Source organism: Muntiacus reevesi, chromosome 4 (genome assembly GCF_963930625.1).
Source record: "Muntiacus reevesi chromosome 4, mMunRee1.1, whole genome shotgun sequence".
Taxonomy (NCBI): Eukaryota; Metazoa; Chordata; class Mammalia; order Artiodactyla; family Cervidae; genus Muntiacus; species Muntiacus reevesi.
Window position 1 is genome coordinate 68,081,003 of NC_089252.1, and position 21,461 is coordinate 68,102,463.

Here is a 21,461-nt window from a genome sequence, read left to right on the forward strand (position 1 = left end):
CGGTCTCCAGCGGGGAACTCAGATGTTATTCCAGAGATGATCTAGGATTTAGGATGCGTCAAAGGACAAGACTGGAAGGTCACCAGATGGAAGGCAGAGAAGAGCAAGGAGTTTGAGACAAGACATCCTAAAGGCCAGCAGGGACTGGGCTCAAGTTGGCAGTAGATAGATGGGTGGGAGCTACAGATGGGTCTTCACCCGTGACCTCTCTATAAAGAGACACAGCTGCTAACACAGCTGTTGGGAATATCCGGTGTCTATGGCTACCACTGTGTCCTCCAGGAATTAGCCTCAGTGACCTTGGGAATTGTTGTCTCCTGCTGACACTCCACCCTAGGCATCCACTAATGGATTGGCTGATGGGGGATACAAAGACTTCAATTTAGGACAACATTGAAGGGTCATTAGAGCTCCGGAGCCCTGTGTAGGGTCTGCTGAGGCCTCATTTCAACTTGCTTGGATGTCAAGCTTCTCTCTCTGCCCAATCCTGCCATCTTCCCTCCCTTTAGATGTATCTCCCAAGAGTTCTTCCCAATGAAACATCTGCTTGCAATTCCTTATCTGAGAATCGGATTCTAGAGCACCCCAGCTAAGGCAGATATCACCAGAACCCATGGACAGAACCAGTGGGCATGTTCACTGCTGCACCCCCAAGCGCTCAGCCCAGTGCCTGGTGAGTGATGGGTGATCTGTAAACACTAGAATGAATGAACGAAAGATGACTTTGGCAAAATCAAGAATGATTTCCAAGTGCACTAGTGGTAAAGAATGTGCCTGCCAATGCAGGAGATATAAGAGATGCGAGTTCAATCCCTGGGTTAGGAAGATACCCTGAAAGAGGGCATGACAATCCACTCCAGTATTCTTGCCTGGAGAATCCCATGGACAGAGGAGCCTGATGGTCTACAGTCCATGGGGTCGCAAAGACTGAAGCAACTTAGCATTCAAGGATGGTGATCGAGATTCTGACTCTGAATACTGGTCAGATGATGGGTCACTGTGGGGGAATATGATGACTTTAGACACTACAGGTTCTCTTGTGTATGTTCACTGACTCATCCTGTGTTTTCCTCTTGGGCCTGATTTCATGCCCTGTCTCCTCCCCTCTAAATACACATAGAATGGTTTCCTGGAGGTGGCTAGTGTTTCAGGACATTTCAAATGAAGTATGAGGTGTCAGTGAGGATGAGGTCTGTTGACAATGCCCTGACATCCCCATCTAGTCATCTGAGTTGAGATTCCAGGTCTTTTGTTGGCCTGCAGGTGTCTGTGAAGCATGGCCTACACTCAGCAGTGAGGAGTCCGAATTTAATGGCCTTGTTGCACAGCAATACATAAAATGACAATAGTTAGATTGGATGAGGGGAGGAAATGCTCGGTTCTTTGAGCATTCCAGATGTCATTTCTGGAGGTGTCCGGGGAGTGCTTTCATGGTAGAGACAGGAGCATTACCATTTTAACGAGCCGAGTCTCCCTGTAGTTTATGGCTTCCTTCCACCCACAGCAAATCGGATGGGCAATTGCTTTCCCTCTTCAGGTGGCCTTTCTGGGCTCTGAGATTAGGTCAGACTCTCCTCCCCACTGTCAGGCAGCCTCATAAAGCTCCTTGATTTAATTGGAATTCCAGGCCATTAAGTAGTGGCCTAATTTGTTGCCTTGGACTGTTTCTCCTATTAACTTTGCCAAAGGTAAGAAGCAAACTGGATGTGAGTATGGGTCCTCTCCTCTGTTATGTTTCTTAAAGGGTCAAGTTTGTATTTCTAGAAGAGAGAAGCCTTGCATCTGTTTCAAGGGGGAGGAGCACAGGGAATTGGGGTGGAGATACTTCAGTAAAACAGAATTACGGAAATGGGGAGGTGGCTGAGTACTTGTAGAGAATCAGGTAGCCCCTGTCTACACATTATAATCGGGGTGTGGGGGTGTCACAAGTCTTAAATTATAGGGCTGACTTAGGGCAGAGAGTTGAGTGCAGTCTGGGCCAACTGAGGTTACCAAATAGGAAGGTTTTGTAGGAGTTGTGAGGTTTCCCTTTTTAGAGCAGACTCCATTTCCCTTGGCAGCAGAACACGTGGGCAAGGGATCGAGGGAGAAAGTTAAGCTGTTCGTCCAGGTTCCTTACTTATTTTTTCCTTTTTTTAAAAATTGGAGGTGATTGTTTTACAATATTGCGTTAGTTTCTGCTATACAACAGTGTGAATCAGCCATAATTATACATATATCCCCTCCCTCTTGAACTTTTCCCCCCTCTCCCCATCCCACTCCTCTGGGTCATCACAGAACACCCAGCTGAGCTCCCCATGCCAGAGAGCAGCTTCCTACCATCTATCTGTTTTAACAAATGGTAGTCTGTATATGTCAATGCTATTCTGTCCAGATTCCCTCTCTCTGATGTATGGGTCACTTGACAAAGTCTGTCACCTTCCCATACTAAGAGATGTCAGTGAATTACAGCTGCCAAACAAAATCTTAATAGCGGTATAAACTTCCAAGGTTATTAGGACTAGTTTGAGAAGGGTCTTCAGCCAGTGGAATTGGAGTTTCTGATCATATTCTGGCTGAATGCTAAGCTTTCCAAACACGAGGGACTCACAGAGGACCCAGCTCACTCTAACCTATGACTATGGTCATTATTGATGTTCAGGCTGCCTGCTGCAGCTCTTTCCCTGGAGTCTGCTTTTAAGATAGTGAGAGCTCTAGATGGCATTTGGTACCAGCCACTGCCCGTGGACTGTCACTCTGGGTAAATCCCTTAGTCTTCTTGGATCCCTCAAACAAAGCTAATCTGCCATCTGACATCTGGGCTTGTCACCTTTAATTCCAGGCTTCTGTGCTGCCATCTCCAAGGAAATAAAGGGATGGATTTCTCTTCTGCTCTCTCTGTTATTCCACTCGTGGGTTTCTGCCCCAGGGGGCATGAAGCTGCCGTCTACTTTTCTGTTTAGCAGTGCAAAGTCATTCCTGAGTTTCTGACCTGCCCATTTTGCAGTTTTAATTTTGGGGTGAAAGAATCCTGTGGCAACAAAGCAGCTTCTTCTTTTTTTTTTTTTTTAAGATATTTATTTATTTCACTGCACCAGGATCTTCAGTTGTAGAATATGAACTCTTAGTTGAAGCATATGGGATCTAGTTTTGTGACTAGAGATTGAATCCAGCTGCTTGCATTGGAAGTGCTGAGTCTTAGCTACTGGAACACCAGAAAAGTCCCCCAAACAGCTCCTTTTTAGAAGCTGTTACTGTTAGAAAGTTTATGAAAGTTCAGAAAGACTGAAAAAGCAACTGTTTCCTCATGCTGGAATTTCAGATATTGAAGACGGTTGTAGGGGAAGTTTTATGAGGCAGAGGAACTGTTTCCAATGTTCCCCTGACTTCTCCCTTCACCCCCACATCCTGAGGCTGGAGAGGGTGGGTTTGTTCTGTCCTGTCCTCAGTCTTTCAGTGATGGGGCAGATGCCCTGGCTGGGCGATTGACCCATTTTGTCCAGGGGACGCAGTCATGTGATGGGGCAGGAAGAGTGTCTGTAAACGTGAGGCTCCTCTGGGGCCTTGGGATACTGTGGTCCAGAGGTTAATCAATACATTGAAATGTGTACACAACAGAGAAAGGGGAAAATGTATGAATCTATTGTTGTTCGGTTGCTAAGTCGTGTCTGACTCTTTGTGACCCTATGGACTATATCTGTCTATCTACATATATAAATTTATATATATATATATATATATATATATATACACACACACACACTGGAGAAGGCAATGGCACCCCACTCCAGTACTCTTGCCTGGAAAATCCCATGGACGGAGGAGCCTGGTAGGCTGCAGTCCATACGGTTGTGAAGAGTTGGACACGACGGAGTGACTTCACTTTCCCTTTTCACTTTCATGCATTGGAGAAGGAAATGGCAACCCACTCCAGTGTTCTTGCCTGGAGAATCCCAGGGACGGCGGAGCCTGGTCGCTACCATCTATGGAGTCGCACAGAGTCGGACACGACTGAAGCGACTTAGCAGCAGCAGCAGCAGCATACACACACACACACACACACACACACTATTCTATGTATATGTGTGCCTGTGCATCTGTATAAACACGTGTTTGTGTGTGCTCCATTTCTCAGTCGTGTCAGACTTTTTGTGACCCCTTGGACTCTAGCTCACCAGCCTCCTCTGTCCATGGGATTTCCCAGACAAGAATACTGGAGTGGGTTGCCATTCCCTTCTCCAGGGGATCTTCCCCACCCAGGGATTGAAACCCATCTCTGGGGTTTCACTGAGCCACCTGGGAAGCCCGTGTGTGTGTGTGTGTGTGTGTGTGTGTGTGTGTGTGTGTGTGTGTGAAAGTCCCTTAGTGGTGTCCAACTTTTTGTGACCCCATGGACTATAGCCTGCCAGGCTCCTCTGTCCATGGAATTCTCCCGGCCAGAATACTGGAGTGGGTAACTGTTCTCTTCTCCAGGGGATTGTCCTAACCCAGGGTTTGAACCCACGCCTCCTGCATTGCAGGTGGATTCTTTACTATCTGAGCGACCAGGGAAGCCCGTATGGGCTTCCCTGCAGTATATATGTATATTGCAGTAGAGCAATCTCACCAGCTAAAACAACTGAGCTAAAGAAGAGTTAGTAATATGGAACAGTTGGTGTAGGAAGGTTAAAAGTCCATCCCTGGCCTCATGACCAGTGACAGAAACAGGGATTATAGCAGCTCCTCCTATTTTCTCGCTTGCTCTGTTTTGTATGTATTTTTTGTAGGTATTTACTTTTTAGCCATTTTCTTTCCTTTAAGATGTCTTGCTGGTAGTGAACCACGCCGTTTAATCCTCAGGTTACAATTTAACCCAAGGTGGGAACCTGGCAGAAGTGGAAGGATAGTTGAAGATGGCTCAGTGATGGACAGGGCTTTGGCTCTTCCTTTTGGGGGCGAGGTGAGATGCATCTGTTTGTATGAGAGATAGTTGCTTGTATTGGACATTGTTGCTGTTGGAAGCTTACGTATGTGTTAGGTGTATTTGGATGATGAGAGCTGAAGGGGTGGAAACTGTAGTCTGTAGGGTGGATTGGTTCTCTCAACTGCCATTTTACTTTCTTGCCAAATGTAGAGGTTGGAAGGTTCCCACCCCCATTCCCAAGACTCTTGCAGCCCATTGGTTCTGTGAACCAATTAGGTTCTGCTGATTAGATGCATTCGTGGAAAACTAGAAGGTGCAAGTGATTCAGAGTTCGTTTTCCTCCTGGCAGAGGAGGTCATAAAACTGCGCATGCCTGGAGCACCAGCGGCAGCTGGCCTCAGCAGTTCCACGTGTGGTCCTCAGCTTCTGGGTCTCTCAGGCCGTTGTGGCGGGAGCAGTGAGGGCAGCAGCCTCCTGGCCTCTGGCTCACTCTTCCGTGGCGTGTCACTAAACTCAGCAGTCTTGTGGGAGGCCTGCATCTTCTGTTTCACCAGCGCTTCTGGGATCTGGTAGGGTAAGCACCTAATACTTAATATGGTGCATAGGGCTCAGTTGCTGCACTTGTGTCCAGCCCTTTGCGACCCACGAGGCTTCTCTGTCCATGGGGTTCTCCAGGCAAGAATACTGGAGTGGGTTGCCATGCCCTCCACCAGGGGATCTTCCCCACCCAGGGATCCAACCTGCATCTCCTGCACTGCAGGTGGATTCTTTACCCACTGAGCCACCTGGGAAGCCCACTTAATATAGTAAATATCTTTTATTTTTTATTTATTTATATTTCAATATTGTTGATTTACAATGTTGTGTTAGTTCCAGGTATATGTTGTATATACATATATATACATGTATATACATGTATATATATATATATATATGGAGAAGGGAATGGCAACCCACTCCAGTATTCTTGCCTGGAGAAGTCCATGAACAGAGAAGCATAGTGGGCTACAGACCATGGGGTCACAAAGAGTCAGACATGACTGAGCAACTAACAACCTTTTCCATAAGTTTGCTCCCTATGTCTGTGGGTCTGTTTTTATTTTGTATGTCTTAATACGATCATCTTTAGGTCCCTGCACGTTGCTATGTATGGCATATTTTCACTCCTTTTTATGCCTGAGTAGTATTCCATTGTCTATGTGTACCACATCTTCTTTATCCATTCCTCTGTTGATGGACATTTAGATTCTTCCCATGTCTTGACTATTGTGAATGGTGCTGCTCTGAACACAGGGGTGCATGTACCTGTTTGAATTATAGTTTTGTCTGGATATATGCCCAGGAGTAGGACTGGTGGATCATACGATAGTTCTGTTTTCAGTTTTCTGAGGAACACCCACACTGTTTTCCATAGTGGTTGCACTGACTTACATTCCCACCAACAGTGTAGAAGAGTTCCTGAGCCTGGCCATTTTAAAGCGTGGAGTGAGTCCAGTGCGATTGAAGATGAAATGGCAGAGGGAAGTAGATCACGCCAAGCCCTGCAGGCAGGGGAGGGTCTCGGGTTTAAGCCAAAGCACACGGGGAAATCTTTGAAAGTTTCAAGCCGGGAAGTGACATGAAGTCTCTAGTTGCCTCAGGAAGAATGATCTAGAGGGGCGAACATGGAAGAAGGAGTGCTACTTAGGAGGCTGCTGCAGAAGTCCAGGAGAGAGATGCTGCTTCTAATAGAGATGGAGGCAAGTTGATCAATTCAAGGTAAAATTTGCAGGTAGAATGATTTTTTATTGAACTGACCAAATATTATTTATCTTTTTCTCTTAATTAAAAGACTTCTCAGCATACAATAAAATTGACTTTTTTGGGTATCTGGGTCAAAATATGGGTCTAAATATTTTAACACCTCTAGATTCATGTGACTAGCACCACATTTAGGATTCAGAACAGCTTCATTACCCCTCGCAAAATCCCCTCTGTGCTATTCTTTTGTAGTCACACCCAGCCCCTTCATGCCTGACAGAGCTAGAAGGGTGGGAAACTGAACCAAGACATAACCGTTACACATCTGGATCCCAATGGTGTGACCAGTAGCCCTTCTTTACTCAGGGGCATCTAACCAGGCCTAGCCTTTCTCTCAGTTTATTTCAACCTCTTGGTCTATCATAGGATTCCTACACTAAGCCCAGTCCCTCTCTTAGGCAAGGAAGTCCCTCTGAAGGCAAGAAAAGCCTTCAGAGCCACATGAGCTGACCAAAAATTTCCACCTCCTGAGACATATCCACAAAGTTAGTAATAGGGGATGGCAATTTATTTTTAGGCACATAAATAATTTAGGTCAGAATACTCCAGGTAGGATTGCATTATAGCTGAAAACAAACGTCGGTTTGGATGGTGATAAAGTGATTTCAATAAGCATCATTGCTAAAAGCATAAGCATTTTAATTAGCTCATCTATAACTCTGCAGGGCCTGCTGAGATATAAATATACATATACATTCATAATACATATTGTTGTGAATATGTCTGTCATTAGTTGCATCTCTCTCTCCTCCTTTCCTATTATTGTTATGTCACAAAATATCTTCTATCTCTTGAGTGAGAGGAGAGTTCTGTTTACTTATATTCTGGGGTCTTAGAAGATAGACATGATTGTTTTTTCTGGAAAGGAAGAGGGTCCGGGATGGCATGAAAGTGAAAGTCACTCAGTCATGTCCGACTCTTTGCGACCCCATGGACTATACAGTCCATGGAATTCTCCAGGCCAGAATACTGGAGTGGGTAGCCTTTCCCTTCTCCAGGGGATCTTCCCAACCTAGAGATCGAACCCAAGTCTCCTGCATTGCAGGTGGATTCTTTACCAGCTGAGCCACAAAGGAAGCCCAAGAGTACTGGAGTGGGTAGCCTATCCCTTCTCCAGCAGATCTGCCTGACCCAGGAATCGAACTGGGGTCTCCTGCATTGCAGGCAGATTCTTTACCAACTGAGTTCTAAAGGGAGTGGCTTACATTTTCTCAGTTCAGAAACAAACTTCAAATATCACTTGATCTGGAGTTACGACTTCCTTGTGAGGAAGCGCTGAGTTGATGGGGTCTTGTCCTGGTGGAGGCACTAGAGGGCAGGGACACGTGGGCATGTCCCTATCAGATCCATGTGCATCATGCTTGCCCCATTGGACAAAGGTCGTCATGTGGCCAAATTCAGAGGCAGTGTGGGAGGGGGCTGCCCGAAGACATTAATGTGGTTCTTTGGGGGCCATCAAAGTGGTAGCAACAGTAATAGTTTGCTGGCGCCTCTAAGAATCTGCCCTTCAACCACTGTCCGCAAAAACAGGGTCCACAGCTGAGCCCCTGTCTGAAGCCTCATTTCCCATCACAACTTCTTTGCCAAACTCTCTTAGAATGTTCCTACTGACTCATCACTGGCCGGCCAGTTTTACCCGAAAGTCTTGGTTCCCTTTCTGGAGGATGCTGCCAGGCTTTGTGAGCCAGAGAAGAAAGAGGGGCCCTGTTCCTGTCTTCAGAAGACAGCTGTCCAGGTGGGGAGATAAAGGGAGGGATGGAAAGTCAGAAAAGGAAGAGCTAAGTCGAGAGCAGGGGAGATGGAGAGAGCTGCTTGACTCCCTCTCACCCTCCACCCCTGCCTCCTTTCTCTTCCCCGCCCTCCTTTCTGTTCTCATATTCCCCACCCAAACTCTTCTCATTCTCTACTCCTCTAAGGCATGGGATCTTCCCAAGGTGAGAGTGAGTCCGGGGCAACTACTGTATTCGTTAGCTAGTGCTGTCTAACACATTCTCCTCAAACATTGTGGCTTAATGCAACAATAAATCTTACCTTTCATGATTTCTCTGGGTCAGGAATGGAGGAGTGGCCAAACGGGGTAGTTGTGGATCAGGGGTCTTATGAAGCTGTCAGGAGGTCACCTGGTGTCCCCGAAAGTCTTGACCTTGGCTGGAGGAGCCCCTACCCAAGATGATGCATCACAGGGCTGGCAAGTTGATGCCAGCTGTTGTGGGGAGGCCACTTTCTCCCTGGGAGGGCCTTATACGGGGTCTTTGTGGCATGGTGGCTGGATTCTCCCAGAGCAAGCAAGCCAAGACATTGCAGGTGAATTCTTTGCCTCTGAACCTGATTTCTGAGGGGAGGGAAGCCCCTGATTTCTGAGGGGAGGCAGTAAAAAGGATAACTTTCACCTGGCTCTTGCTGTCTTGGCTCCACTTTCTCCCCATGCCGTTCCTTAGACATGAACCCCCAGGTATGACCCGCTTTCAAGTGGAGGAGAATTAGCTTTTTTTCTCTTAAGGGAGTGGTGTCAGGGGATTGGCAGACACATTAGAGCCACTGTATCTGTAGTTCCAGGGGTCCTGCAGAGGTCAGTCAGCGTTCTTTCCCTCTTCAGTAATTTCTGAGGCAGAAACAGTCCCCACCACGGGGCATCAACTCCAGGAAATGCTGGGGAAAATGACTTCTCAGTAACCGAGTCCTCGCTCCCCAGTGTAAGAAAGTTCCCTTCTCACCCAGCCTGAAGCTAATGCTCACCCTTGCGAGGCTGAAGGATGGGTCTCAAAAGCCAGGATGTGTCTGAAAGGACAAAGAAGATTTGAGTAGGGGAGATGGCCAGGGGAGGCAAATTGCGAAGAGCAGGCCCTTTCTAAGGATGAACTTTCTGTGATGGTCCCTTCGCTCCCCTTGAAATGAAGTGTGTTTAGACTGTGTGCTTATGTTTTCCTTTCCCCTTGTGTGCTCTCTGTGGAATTCATTATCTCTGATTTAGTAAAGTGCATTACACACCCAAGGAGTCAGTTTAACTAATTCCAGCTCATCAGCTAACATCACTCTCCGCCCGTTGGTGGAATCTGCAAAGATGAGGTTTGACCTGCTGCTGTGAAAAATACAGACAGGAGAAAGATGGAAACTGGAGAAAGGGGTACTCAACTCTTGGAAGGAATTGTCTGGGATATTTAAGGAATAGTCTTTTACTTTTTTTTTGATCTGTCATCATTTTCTCTGGTCACATTTTCCACTGGGACTTCTCTCAGAGCCAGCCTCGCTCAGGTTCGGTTCTGCCTGACCACAGCTATTCAGAATGACAGGCTTCCGCTCAGGGTCTTTGTTTGAATCCGGTCACAGCACTAGGCATGCAGGGGACACCCCACAGATGACTGTGGAGTGAGCGGGTGCAGAAGGAGGCTGGGACTGAATACTGACCTGAGTTCTGGCCCTCGATCTGTTGCTCAGTATCCCAGCACTTGAATCCTGTGGCCTCGATGTTCATTTCCGTGAAACGGGAGGGGCAGAAGTTGATTGAGAAGTCTTGGCATCCCCTGGTTCTGGGATATTTCTGTGTTTTGGAGGGATAGGAACCAGAATCACCAGATGTGACAATGTCTAGAGTCTCTTTAGCTTGAGACCAGCTCTGTTGCTGAGGTGATGGTTCAGTCAAAGGTAGATGCCCTTTGTGAGCTGGTGCAGGTCAGAGAGCCTCTCTGGACCACACTTGACTCATCTCTAGAATAAAAGGATGTGGCTGCTTTTCTGGCTCTAGGCCCTCCGCTTCCAAATGTTCCCTCCATCAGCAGCTATCCTGAGTAAGAATCCTGTGGGATTACTTGGGCAGTGCCAAACTTTGGTGATAGAACACATTTAGCATGGTCCTGAGGTCCTGAGTCTCGTTTCCTGAAGGTGTCATCCTGTTAGGATGGTGAGATACAGGCTCTTTTTCCATCAGGGAATCTGTAGTTTGAGAGTGAGCCAAATTTGGACATTCAAGTGCTGTTGATACTGAATCTTTTAGAATTGGAGGCAATTTTACAGATATATATATGTATTATATATATATATATATAAGCCTAGAGAATCCCATGGACAGCAGAGCCTGGTTGGCTGTGGTCCATAGGATCGCAAAGAGTCAGACATGACTGAAGTGACTTAGCATGCACACACACACACACACACACACACATATGAAAATATATATATATATAAAACAACTTCATTTTTTTCATGAGCCTCAGAGAGAGAAAATGAGCAACAGTTTAGCCAATTAATGGTTAAGCTCAGATTGGCCACTTTTAATTGAGTTTCTTCTCCTACTAGGTCTAATTGTGCTTTCCAGGAGACAAAGAAAAACCAAATCAGAGTTCCAGAGATTTCCGATCCCAGCATTAAGTGGGAGTTGTCTGAGGTGAGGTCCAGCATGGTGCCTGTCACATAGTAGGTGCTCAATAAAAACGAGTCAAGACACTGACTATGTGAATTTCTAGGAAATAAGTGTTACCAACTCTTTACTTTTTTTTGGTCACTCTGTGCAGCTTGTGGGGTATCAGCTCCCCTACTAGGGATGGAACCTGGACCCTCAGCAGTGAAAGCACCAAGTCTTAATCACTGCACAGCCAGGGAATTCCCTGTTACCAACTCTGTCAATAGTAAGGTCTACTATTTGTTTTGTGGATACAAAGCTAGCAATAATTCTTCCAAATCAAATTCCTCATCCCTTAAGCTCTTTCAAACCTCTTTCTGTAAATACCTCAGAGGTATTTTCCTTTTGTTTATTTATTTATTTATTTTTTTACCATATTCTTGTATCAGTCCCTTTGTCTTATAACAAGACCTGGATACCTGCATACCATGGCTCATGTGAAAAAACTGGGTCACTTTCAAACTGATTTATGGGATTGGTCCAAGGGCAATTGTTTGTAAAGTTGATTCAGGATTTAAAGAGAAGACGTGCAAGTGAAAAATTGTGTATCTTTATTGACTTAGGAAACTGCAGTGTCAAGTTATTTGCAAAAGTCTCGCTCTCTTTGTATTCCTAAAAAACTAATTTTCACTGTTATTAATTCACTACTTGTGTCCTAAATAAGGGTGTTACAAATTTAATTGATTCTGAACTCACTGATTTTGAAGTAAATGAAATTGTTTATTTCTGTAACTTCACTTTCGTTTTTTTTCTTCACCATTAAACTTGGTGATATAAATCCCAAACTGATTTGCCTAGCAGCAGAAGGGGCTAAAAATAAGAGATCTCAGTTGTCTGGAAATTTTCCAAATCTATATCCTGGATAATATACCAGTTCAAGACATTATTCTGGCTCTTTCTCTTGGAAGATATTTTCTTTTTTTGAAAGATATTTTCATTATGATTCCAATCTGTCTTATTATTTAAAGAGAAATTGAGTCCTTAGTTTTCATAAAGTACATTTGATGCCTTCTCATTGTCCTAATGAGAATCCCTAAATAGCATGGGATTCTCAACTCCTGATGATCTAGCTGCAAATCTCCCTCCTTTTCCACATCCCTTTTTCTGCTCCTGGTTGTAAACTGTTTCCTCCTTGTCCCTCAAGTACATGACAAACTTGAGGACCAGTAGTGTGTTAGTTATCTCTTGCTGAGTAACAAGTTACCCCAAAGCTTTAAGTGTTGGTCCATGGCTTCTGTGGGTCTGGAATCCGGGCGTGGCTCAGCTGGGTTTCTCCTCTCACAAGGCTGCAGGCAAGGTATGGCTGGGACTATAATCATCTGAGGGTTCGGCTGGATGAGGATCTGCATCCAAGCTCATTCACTTGGTTGTTGGGAGGATTCCTTTCCTCTTGGACTTGGCTCTTTGTTGGCTGTTGGCCTGAGATCACCTTCCAGTCATTGCCAATGGTGCCTCTCATCTAAGAGAGCATAAGAGCAAGAGAGAGAGAATACCAACAGTCTGGAGGTCATAGTCTTTTGTTGTCTAATCCTGTCACCTTTTGCTCTTTCTTCTGGCTTAGAAGCAAGTTGCCAGGGTCAGCATATCCCAATAGAGAGAGGGTTACACAAAATCATGAACACAATGAGATGGAGCTCACTGGGGGCCCTGTCAGAAGCAGCAGACCACACATGGTATTTATGGTTCAGATTTATGAAATATGTACTGTGCAGTAGGCATTCTGCTAAGACCTTTCACATATGATCCTCACAAAAGATTCTTTGCGTTGACAGTGTTTTCATCTTCATTCTGAGGCTCAGAAACTTTAAGTCACTAGAGGCACAGAAGGGTTAGGTAATTAGCAAGTGGCAGAGGCAGGATTTGATCCTGATTGCCAGGCTCCTAAGCCTTGAGACAGGTTTCTAATTCCGCATTTCTCTGTTCTTAGAGGTCAGTGAAGGCTCTGTGACGTAGAAGCCTGACATAGGAGGTTCTGAGTAACAGCTGAATGAATGAATGAATAAATGAGTGAGTCTAGATCTGGGTCACACTGCAGTTGCTTTTGTCCAAACTCTGGTCCTAGTCCTTGATCCAGTCTAAATAACAAATAAATTGCCATGTGGTTAGATAAAGCTGACTTTATATTAATTATTCAGGAGAGCTCTGATTTTAGGTTTTGGGTCCAAGAGAGGAGATGGAGTTTTGTCAATTGTTCTCATGTGGCAAGCAGATTTCATTACTACAGAGAACTTCCAAAGGATATTCAGGAAATTAGAACACCAGAACCCAGGATCAGAGATTATGGAGTTATAGGAGAGACTGCCATGAGTTCAAGAGGAATATTAGTGCCGAAATTGGAAGGTGGAATTGGCAGCTAATTGTTGGCAGGGTTTTTAATCAGACTTCCTCTTTTTAGAGAAGAATTAGATGAAAGCTAGCAGGCACGTGATTAGCTGAACTGGAGATAGACTGGTGGTGTGTTTGTGGCAAATTGGGTTAAGGAGGCATGGGCAAGCAGGGTCTTGGCTCAGAAAGATGGCTCTTCCTGCGCCCAGCAGACCTTGACTCTCCAACTCCTTTTTGTAGTTCTCCACAGTCAGGATTCATTGAGGTGTCTGGGCTCCTGTAGGAACAAGGCGGAAAGACCCAGATGTCCTGGCGGTTGGATAAGCCTGTCCTTATATGGGCCCTGTGTCACTTAGCATTTGAGGATGTCCATGCGGTACCCAGCACTGAGGAGCAGATCAAGTACTTTCTCTTAGGGTCTTTTTTTTTTTTTAAGTTTATTTATTTATTTGATTGTACTGGGTCTTAGTTGCAGCATGTGGGGTCTTTAGTTGTGGCATGCAGGCTCTTTGTTGTAGTATGTGGGATCCAGTTCCCCAACTAGGAATTGAACCTGGGCCCCCTTCATTGGGAGCATGGAGTCTTAGACCCTGGACCATCAGGGAAGTCCTTCTCTTGGGGTCTTATTCATGCCTTATAATGGACCTCCAGAGTGAAACTGAAGACTAAACTGATTTAACACCCAACTAGCCCCTTCTCCAAGAGGAAACAATGTGGTAATCAGTTCATCATGTTTCCCTGCTGACAATGGACCACGATGGATCCCAGTGTTTAATGGCATCAGACTAAGAGTTGAGCGGCCACAGGGTTGGTGGGCTCTTAGGGCCAGGGTCTCCCAGTCTTGGGATCTGGGCTGTCAGCTGTCACCTCTCTGAACCTCTCTTTTCTGGATCCCAAGTGGAGTGCCTGCAACCCCCACCTTCAGAGACTTCTTTTTGTTGATGTGATTGTTTGTGTTCTGAATTAAGACCATAGATACAAATGAAGCTAATTTGTTTCTCTCTTTGCAGCTGGCACAGGAAACATTCTGTCTCCGAGGTGCCATTTGCAACTGACCTCATACATTATTTATTGGTTTTATAATTTAGCCCAGCCTTTCAGATGCATGCAGGATGTCATCTGCTCATGGGTATTATTATCTCCAGTTTATAAATAAGGGAACGAGGCCTAAGAAGTGGGGACAGGGGTTTTCCAGGGTCACACAGTCAGTCAAGGGGAGACTCAGAGGCAGGTTTTCTGACTCTGGACTCCAGGTTCTTTGGGCTCCCATGCCTGCCCCATGCACGGCTCCCCACAGAGTCACACACAGGGCTCTCATTATCCTTCTGTTATCATGCAATGATACCTGAGTGGTGCTCTGTTGTTTGGTGAGGTTGGGTTGTGAGCAAAGGGCACGCTTAGGAGCCAAATGAAGAGGTGAACTTAAAAAATAATTATTTATTTGCTTGCACTGGGTCTTAGTTGCTGCATGTGCGATCTAGTTCCCTGACCAGGGATCAAACCCAGGCCCCTTGCATTGGGAACAGGGAGTCCTGGCCACAGGACCACCAGGAAAGTCTGAAGAAGAGGTAACCTTAAAAAAAGAAGGAAGCCAGCAAAACAGCAGGGTGGAGGTGTTGTGTACCCATCTCCCATCTTGAGGAAATGAATGATTGAGTGACACAGGGGACTTGCCACCCAGGTGCAAAAACAGGGGAGGCGGTACCTGGTCCCACTTCCTGGCTCATCCCCAGGATAGGTCGGGGCCACATCTTTGTCCAACATCGTTTCTTTGCTGGAGCATCTCATCTTGGCTGAATGACAAGAGGCTTGCTCTGCTGCAGTGTTCATCATTACCTGCTTGGTCTTGGCAAGTCTCCACCTCTCCCATGAGTTGGAGAGCAAGTGAGCTGGTGTCTCAGACCATGTCATCTCCAGGGAGCAGGGGGAGAGAGGAATTGTCTCTTACCTGTGCTGGGTCTGGCCGGCTCATTCCCACTGTGCCACACATTCAAACGACCCCCAAACTGAGATTAACTCTGCCAGGTCAAGACCCAGATTTGTAACAGACATCTAGCAAATCTTCCCTGAACCTGTCCCATGGTCAGGCTCCGGGGCTGGGCAGGTGTCACAGGGGGAGAAAAGGGTGACGTCAACACTCAAGCCCTGGGCCTGGACCTGAGCAGTCCCAAATGGGGCCAGCTCCTGTTCTCCCTCCCTGGTTTGGAGGACAAGCCGTAGATGCATGGCTTTGTGGTGGTGAAGTGATGTTGAACTGTCAGTACCCACAGCAGAGGTGTGGGAAAGGAGTGGGGAGAGTTCCCTGGGGCAGTGTAGGCAAACAGCAATGACCACACTGCCGGCTGGACTGCACAACAGCTTTCAGAATCCAGATGATGCTCTTCAGCCTTTCTCTAGAGGGAGAGCCTCACCGTTTTCCCAGGGAACCACCCATCTTCTGCACTCTGTACTGAATTATCTGTGTTCCAACATCTCTGTTCCATACTGCACCTCACTGGCAACGCCCCTGCATGGCCCCGAGCACTTGTCCACAAAGAGGAAGCTCTTCCAGCCTTCAGTCTCCAGGATCTAAGTACCTTCTGCTGGCTCATTGATTAGAAAAGTGGGGAGGCTTCTGACTTACAGTTTGATGGGAGAGAAAGTGGACAGTATCGCCAGAGGGGGACTGATGCCCAGAGGTCAGGAGGACCATGAAGACAGCTTGCACCAACTTGACTTCTTTCATAATTCCAGGTACTCACCCAAAGGTAGGCCCCCTTGAAGGAACCTGGCAAGTCAAAAATCTCTCTGAAGAGAGTCTGAATAAGATCTTTTTACAGATGATGCTACAGGAAAACATCCAGAGAGAAATGACTCATTATTTCCTATTACATTTACAGGACTCATTCTGGGGTTATAAATAAATTCTTCATCACTTGCTTGAAGGTAATAAAGCTTGTAGATTTTCTGCTCTGAAGTTTTATGTCCCCACTTGCCTTTCTTTCTGCCATCCAGCTGTGTCTCACTTTACCTTACCTCTGGTTGGTGTGTGTTTAAGGAATGAAAAATAATTTTAATATTTGCCAAGGTAAAATATAATTAGGTTGGTAGATCTGCTGTTTAAAAGGGCATAAACAGAATCCTCAGACTAAATAGAAATTATTTCTGGATTGTCTTCTGTTTTCGAGTATTTCTATTATCTATCTCTTCTATTACCATGGGTAATCAAGAAATGGATCATGATTTTGTTTTGTTTTGTTTTTTTTTAAGCCAAAACAGAACAAAGTAAAGAAAAAACCACAACTAGGAAACAAGGTAGGAGGGAAAAAAGTGAATGAACCATATAGGTGCTCTGCCCATCATCAATCTTTATCCACCCATCCATCCATCCAATGTTTCTAATGTGCCTGCATATGCAAGGCATGATTCTGCTGGAAACTGCGTATCAGAGTAGAAATCCCACAAACTTTAAAGCCACACTGGCCTGAGTTAGAATCCTAGCTACAATTCTGTGCTGGTTGTGTAATCTACAAAACTCAGTCTTGGCCTCATGTTGCTCAGCTATTAAGCTTTCCAAATCCTTTTCTTATAGGACTGTTAAATATCTGAACAAACACCTGGATCTAAAGGGTTCCCTAAACATTAGTTGTTTCCCTGGTTTCACTCTTCCTTACCTAGTTCCTGATTTAACTGATATGCACCTTTAAGAAAAGTCACTTTAAAATGGAGCTTGCTATGACCTTCCCATCTTGCCATTTTGTGAAAAGAAGTAACTGAAGAAAATTCCAGTAGACGATATGGCAAATAAGAGGGCATAAGGCATCTTGCATGTTAATGTTTTCCAAGGATTTCTGAGTTCCTCAGAAGACAGCACAAACTTTCAGAGCTTGAGCATCCTCAGGACTGGGTTAAGGCGAATGTCCTTGAGATGTCACCTGTGCATGCGGTTACACCGAGTGGGTCTTGGGAAGCTGCTGCCCGGGATCTCCGTCATGCTACGTGCAGATTCCCTGGGGAGCTGCCATCACATTAGATAAGCAGATTCAACTTCAGCAACAGATGTGGTTTTTGCATTCCCATGCCAGAATCTATCAGGACTCATCATGCCACCCACCTGGTTTGCTTCAGTGACTGCTAAATGCCTGAGTGTCCTGGCATTCTCTCAACTGGACATTCATCCCCTCTGGTTCCATTCATCCTCTGTTCCTGGGTTTCTCAGCCCAGGGTTTCTGACACTGTTGACCTTTTGGGTTGGGTAGCTCTTTGTTATGAAGGACAGTTCTGTCCACGTTTGGTAGCAGTCCTGGCCTCTACTCACTGGATGCTGGTAATACCCCCTCAGTTATGACAACCAAAAATGTCTCTAGACATTTCCAAATACACCCTTGAAAATGCACCTTTCCAAATGCATATACCACAGTTCTAGTATAACCTGCATCTCCTATTGTGCCCTCTGAAAATGTCACCAGGAACTGCATCCTTATCTTCTTCTCTGGCTTTTCTTTCTTCACTTCTTTTCTCTGTTTGAAACATGGTTCTCCCTGGGTTGTCTCAGATGGGGACTGTTTCTTCTCCTGCATCTTACCAACCCAAAGGTCAGGAGGTGAAGTAGTTGTCCTCCTTGCTTCTCATCATTGCACTGGGACAGGCCTTTTCTACTCTGCCCACAAAAATCTGCTTCTCTGAAACTCATGCCATCTGATAATGCTCTTCTTTCTTCCTGATGCATCATCCACTGACTGCCCCATCTTTCTCCCTCATCATGGGAGAACTCAGTACCTGACTGACCCTGTTATTCCTCCTCTGAATACTGTCCTCGTTCTTAGTGTCTTTAGCATCCATATTAATGACTCATCCAACACCATGGCCTCTCAGTTCCTGATCTCATCTTTATTGACCTTTTAATTTTCCCAATAAATGATGGAGCACTGATGACTTGTCAGGCACTATTCTAGCTCCAAGGGTTATTGAAGTAATGAGGTAGACAAGATCTCTGCCCTCATGAAATTTACATTATAAATAAGCTCAGAGAAGAAAACTTCATTTTGCTAGTTGATATTAAAGGAATAAAGAGGCTGTTTCGGATAGGGAATAATAGGGTTGAAGGGGTGAGTTTGCACTGAAGGGCGAAGGATGCCCTCTCTGAGATGTGAAATGCTGAGTTGAGACATGAAAGGTGGAAAAGGGTTGACATGCAAAGAGCCAGGGGTGGAAAAGATAGGAAGATGAAACCAGAAGTCCAAAAACGCTTTGGAGTGGTAATGAGCATGGAGTGTTCAAGGAATAGAAAATTGGCATAAGTGGCTGGAGCTGTGAGTAGAGAGGATGACACTGGATGAGATATATTTGTGAGGTAGATGCATGCACCTTTGCTGATGTGATTGTATCTTGTGTGCACAAAATTGAATGATCATTCTCCTCCATTTATTATACCCTATCATTGCTGGTCTGTGGCTGCTGTCTTTTACATTTTTAAATATATTATTTTCCCACCTTATGTCTAATTTCCAATCCAATTCCCCTGCCTCCCATATACTTCAATTTTTGTGTATTTATCATCTGTATATATTATTCCATTCCACTTTCCTTACGTCTGTTTATATGCACGTATCCCTGTTTGTTGTATTTCAAAGTATTTTTGTTAGTGGTATTGTGCAATTGATCTTGTTCTCTTTAAATTTCTCATTCAACTTCAGTTTTTGAGGTCTCTTCATATTGCTGTATGTATCTATTCAATTTCATTTACTAGAAATTAACATAGTTAATTTCTAGAAAAATTAAAAAATATGTTTTTTCATAGAAAAAAACATATTTGCTGCATAATAGTCCATCATATATAACTACACCTTTCAATGATCTGGTCTTCCCTTGTGGCTCAGCTGGCTAAGAATCTTCCTGCAATGCAGGAGACCTGGGTTCGATCCCTGGGTTGGGAGATCCCTGGAGAAGGGAAAGGCTACCCACTCCAGTGTTCTGGCCTGGAGAATTCCATGGACTGTGTAATCTACGGGGTCACAAAGAGTCAGACACAACTGAGCGACTTTCACTTTCACTTTTCAATGATCTATTTTTCAGTTGGTGGTACCCAAGTTGTTCCAGGTTATTTACAATAAACAACATGGTACCCATGCTCCCCAGTGAGAACTACTCTGGGGTATGTCACCCAAAGTGGAAATGTTGGGTCATAAAATATGAGCATTGTTTAATTTAACTAGTTTGGTCTCCTAAATTCTATACCTGTGTACCCTTCTCATTAGAAAAACTCTGATGGCTCAGTGGTGAAGAATCCACCTGCATTGCAGGAGACATGGGAGACATGGACTCAATCCCTGGGTCGGGAAGATCCCCTGGAGAAGGATATGGCAACCCATTCCAGTATTCTTGCCTGGAGAATCTCATGGACGGAGGAGTCTGGTGGGCTCCAGTCCAAGCAATTGCAAAAAGTCAGACATGACTGAGCACACATCCATGTAACACTCTCATTAACCATGCATAGTTTTCTCCGTATTTATCACCAGTTCAGCTTAAAACCCTCCCACGGTGTGTGACGTTATTCTCTGAATGCTCGGTCACATTAGCCATTCTATTAGTTTTCTTTTAAAAGAAATATCTTCCAGTTTTTGTCCTGCTCCAAACTGAACTGGTTGCTGTCCAGGGCAGCTCTCATCCAAGGTCTCCCTTCACCATCACTCTGGGGGTTTTCTTCTCTTCTTTCCTGCATTTCTGGGTTTTTACCTTTTCCTCTTTCTTGGGATACTCTCTCTCTCTCTCTCTTTTTAATTTTCATTGGAAGGATGTTGCTTTACAATAGCGTTCTGGTTTCTGCCATATATCAACAGGGATCAGCCACAGGTATACATATGTCCCCTCTCTCTTGTGCCTCTCTGCCTCCTCCCACCCTTCCCCATCCTCTAGGTTGTCACGGATCAGATTCCCACTGGCTGTTTTACATGTGGTAATGTATGTATGTCTCTCCTACTCTCTCAATTTTCCCATCCTCTCCCTCCCACAGTGTGTCCACAAGACTGTTCTTTTATGTCTGCGTCTCCATTGTTGCCCTGCAAATAGACCATCTTTCTAGATTCCATACACCTGTGTTAATAGACTATATTTGTCTTTCTCTTTCTGACTTACTTTGCTCTAGGTTCATCCACCTCATTAGAACTCACTCAAGTGCATTCTTTCTTTTTTTTTTTAAAGCTGAGTAACATTCCATTGCATAAAATATATGTAATGCTTCATAAATTCGCATGTCATCCTGGTACAGGGGCCATGCTAATCTTCTCTGTATTGGTCCAGTTTTAGTATATGTGCTTTTGAAGAAAGCACACGTTCTTGTTTTTGTGACATACCTCCTCCTGTAGCTTTCTGAGAAATGATAGAAATTTGACTGTGAGGGTTCTACATCTGAAAATGTCTTTATAGGACTTCCACATTTAATGAAAAGCTTGGATATGAAATTCTTGGTTGGAAATAATTTCCCTTACAATTCCAACCGCATTGCTTGTTGAATTCTAGCTTCTGCTGATGCTGTTGAGAAGTTCAGGACTATTTGGGTTTTTGGTACTGTGTGTATGTGTGTGTGTGTATTTTTTTTTTTTTTTTTCTGCTCAGGAACTTTACCATCCTCTCTTTGTCCCCAGTTCTGAAATTTAAAAATGATGGGTTTCAAGGTGGGTCTATTTTTATCTCTGGCACTGAGAACTCTGTGAGTCTTTCAATATAGGAAACACAGTGTGGAAACATGTTTTCTCTCTGGAGTGCCTGCTATTTGGAGTTGAACCTCTTGAAATTGAAAGTGTTCGTCACTCAGTTGTGTCCAACTCTTTATGCCCCCATAAACTGTAGCCCACCAGGCTCCTCTGTCCATGGAATTCTCCAGGTAAGAATACTGGAGTGGGTTGCTGTTTTCTTCTCCAGGCCATCTTCCCTTTTCTATGTGTTTGCTCTGCTTACTGAGTTTTCCTCAACTTCATCTGACAACACTTCCAGTGGTTTTTAAAAGATATGTATTCATTTGGCTGTATCAGGTCTTAATTCCAGCACGTGGGATCTGCATTGCATCATTCAGGATCTTTC

At 44.9% G+C, this 21,461-nt stretch overlaps 1 non-coding gene across 1 annotated transcript; it reads right to left on the reverse strand.

Annotated features, from left to right (window-relative positions):
* Positions 1 to 20,604: 20,604 nt before the first annotated feature.
* On the reverse strand, positions 20,605 to 20,711 carry LOC136168022 (U6 spliceosomal RNA). Its single transcript, XR_010663188.1, has one exon. It is a non-coding gene; the product is annotated as a U6 spliceosomal RNA (small nuclear RNA).
* Positions 20,712 to 21,461: the final 750 nt, after the last annotated feature.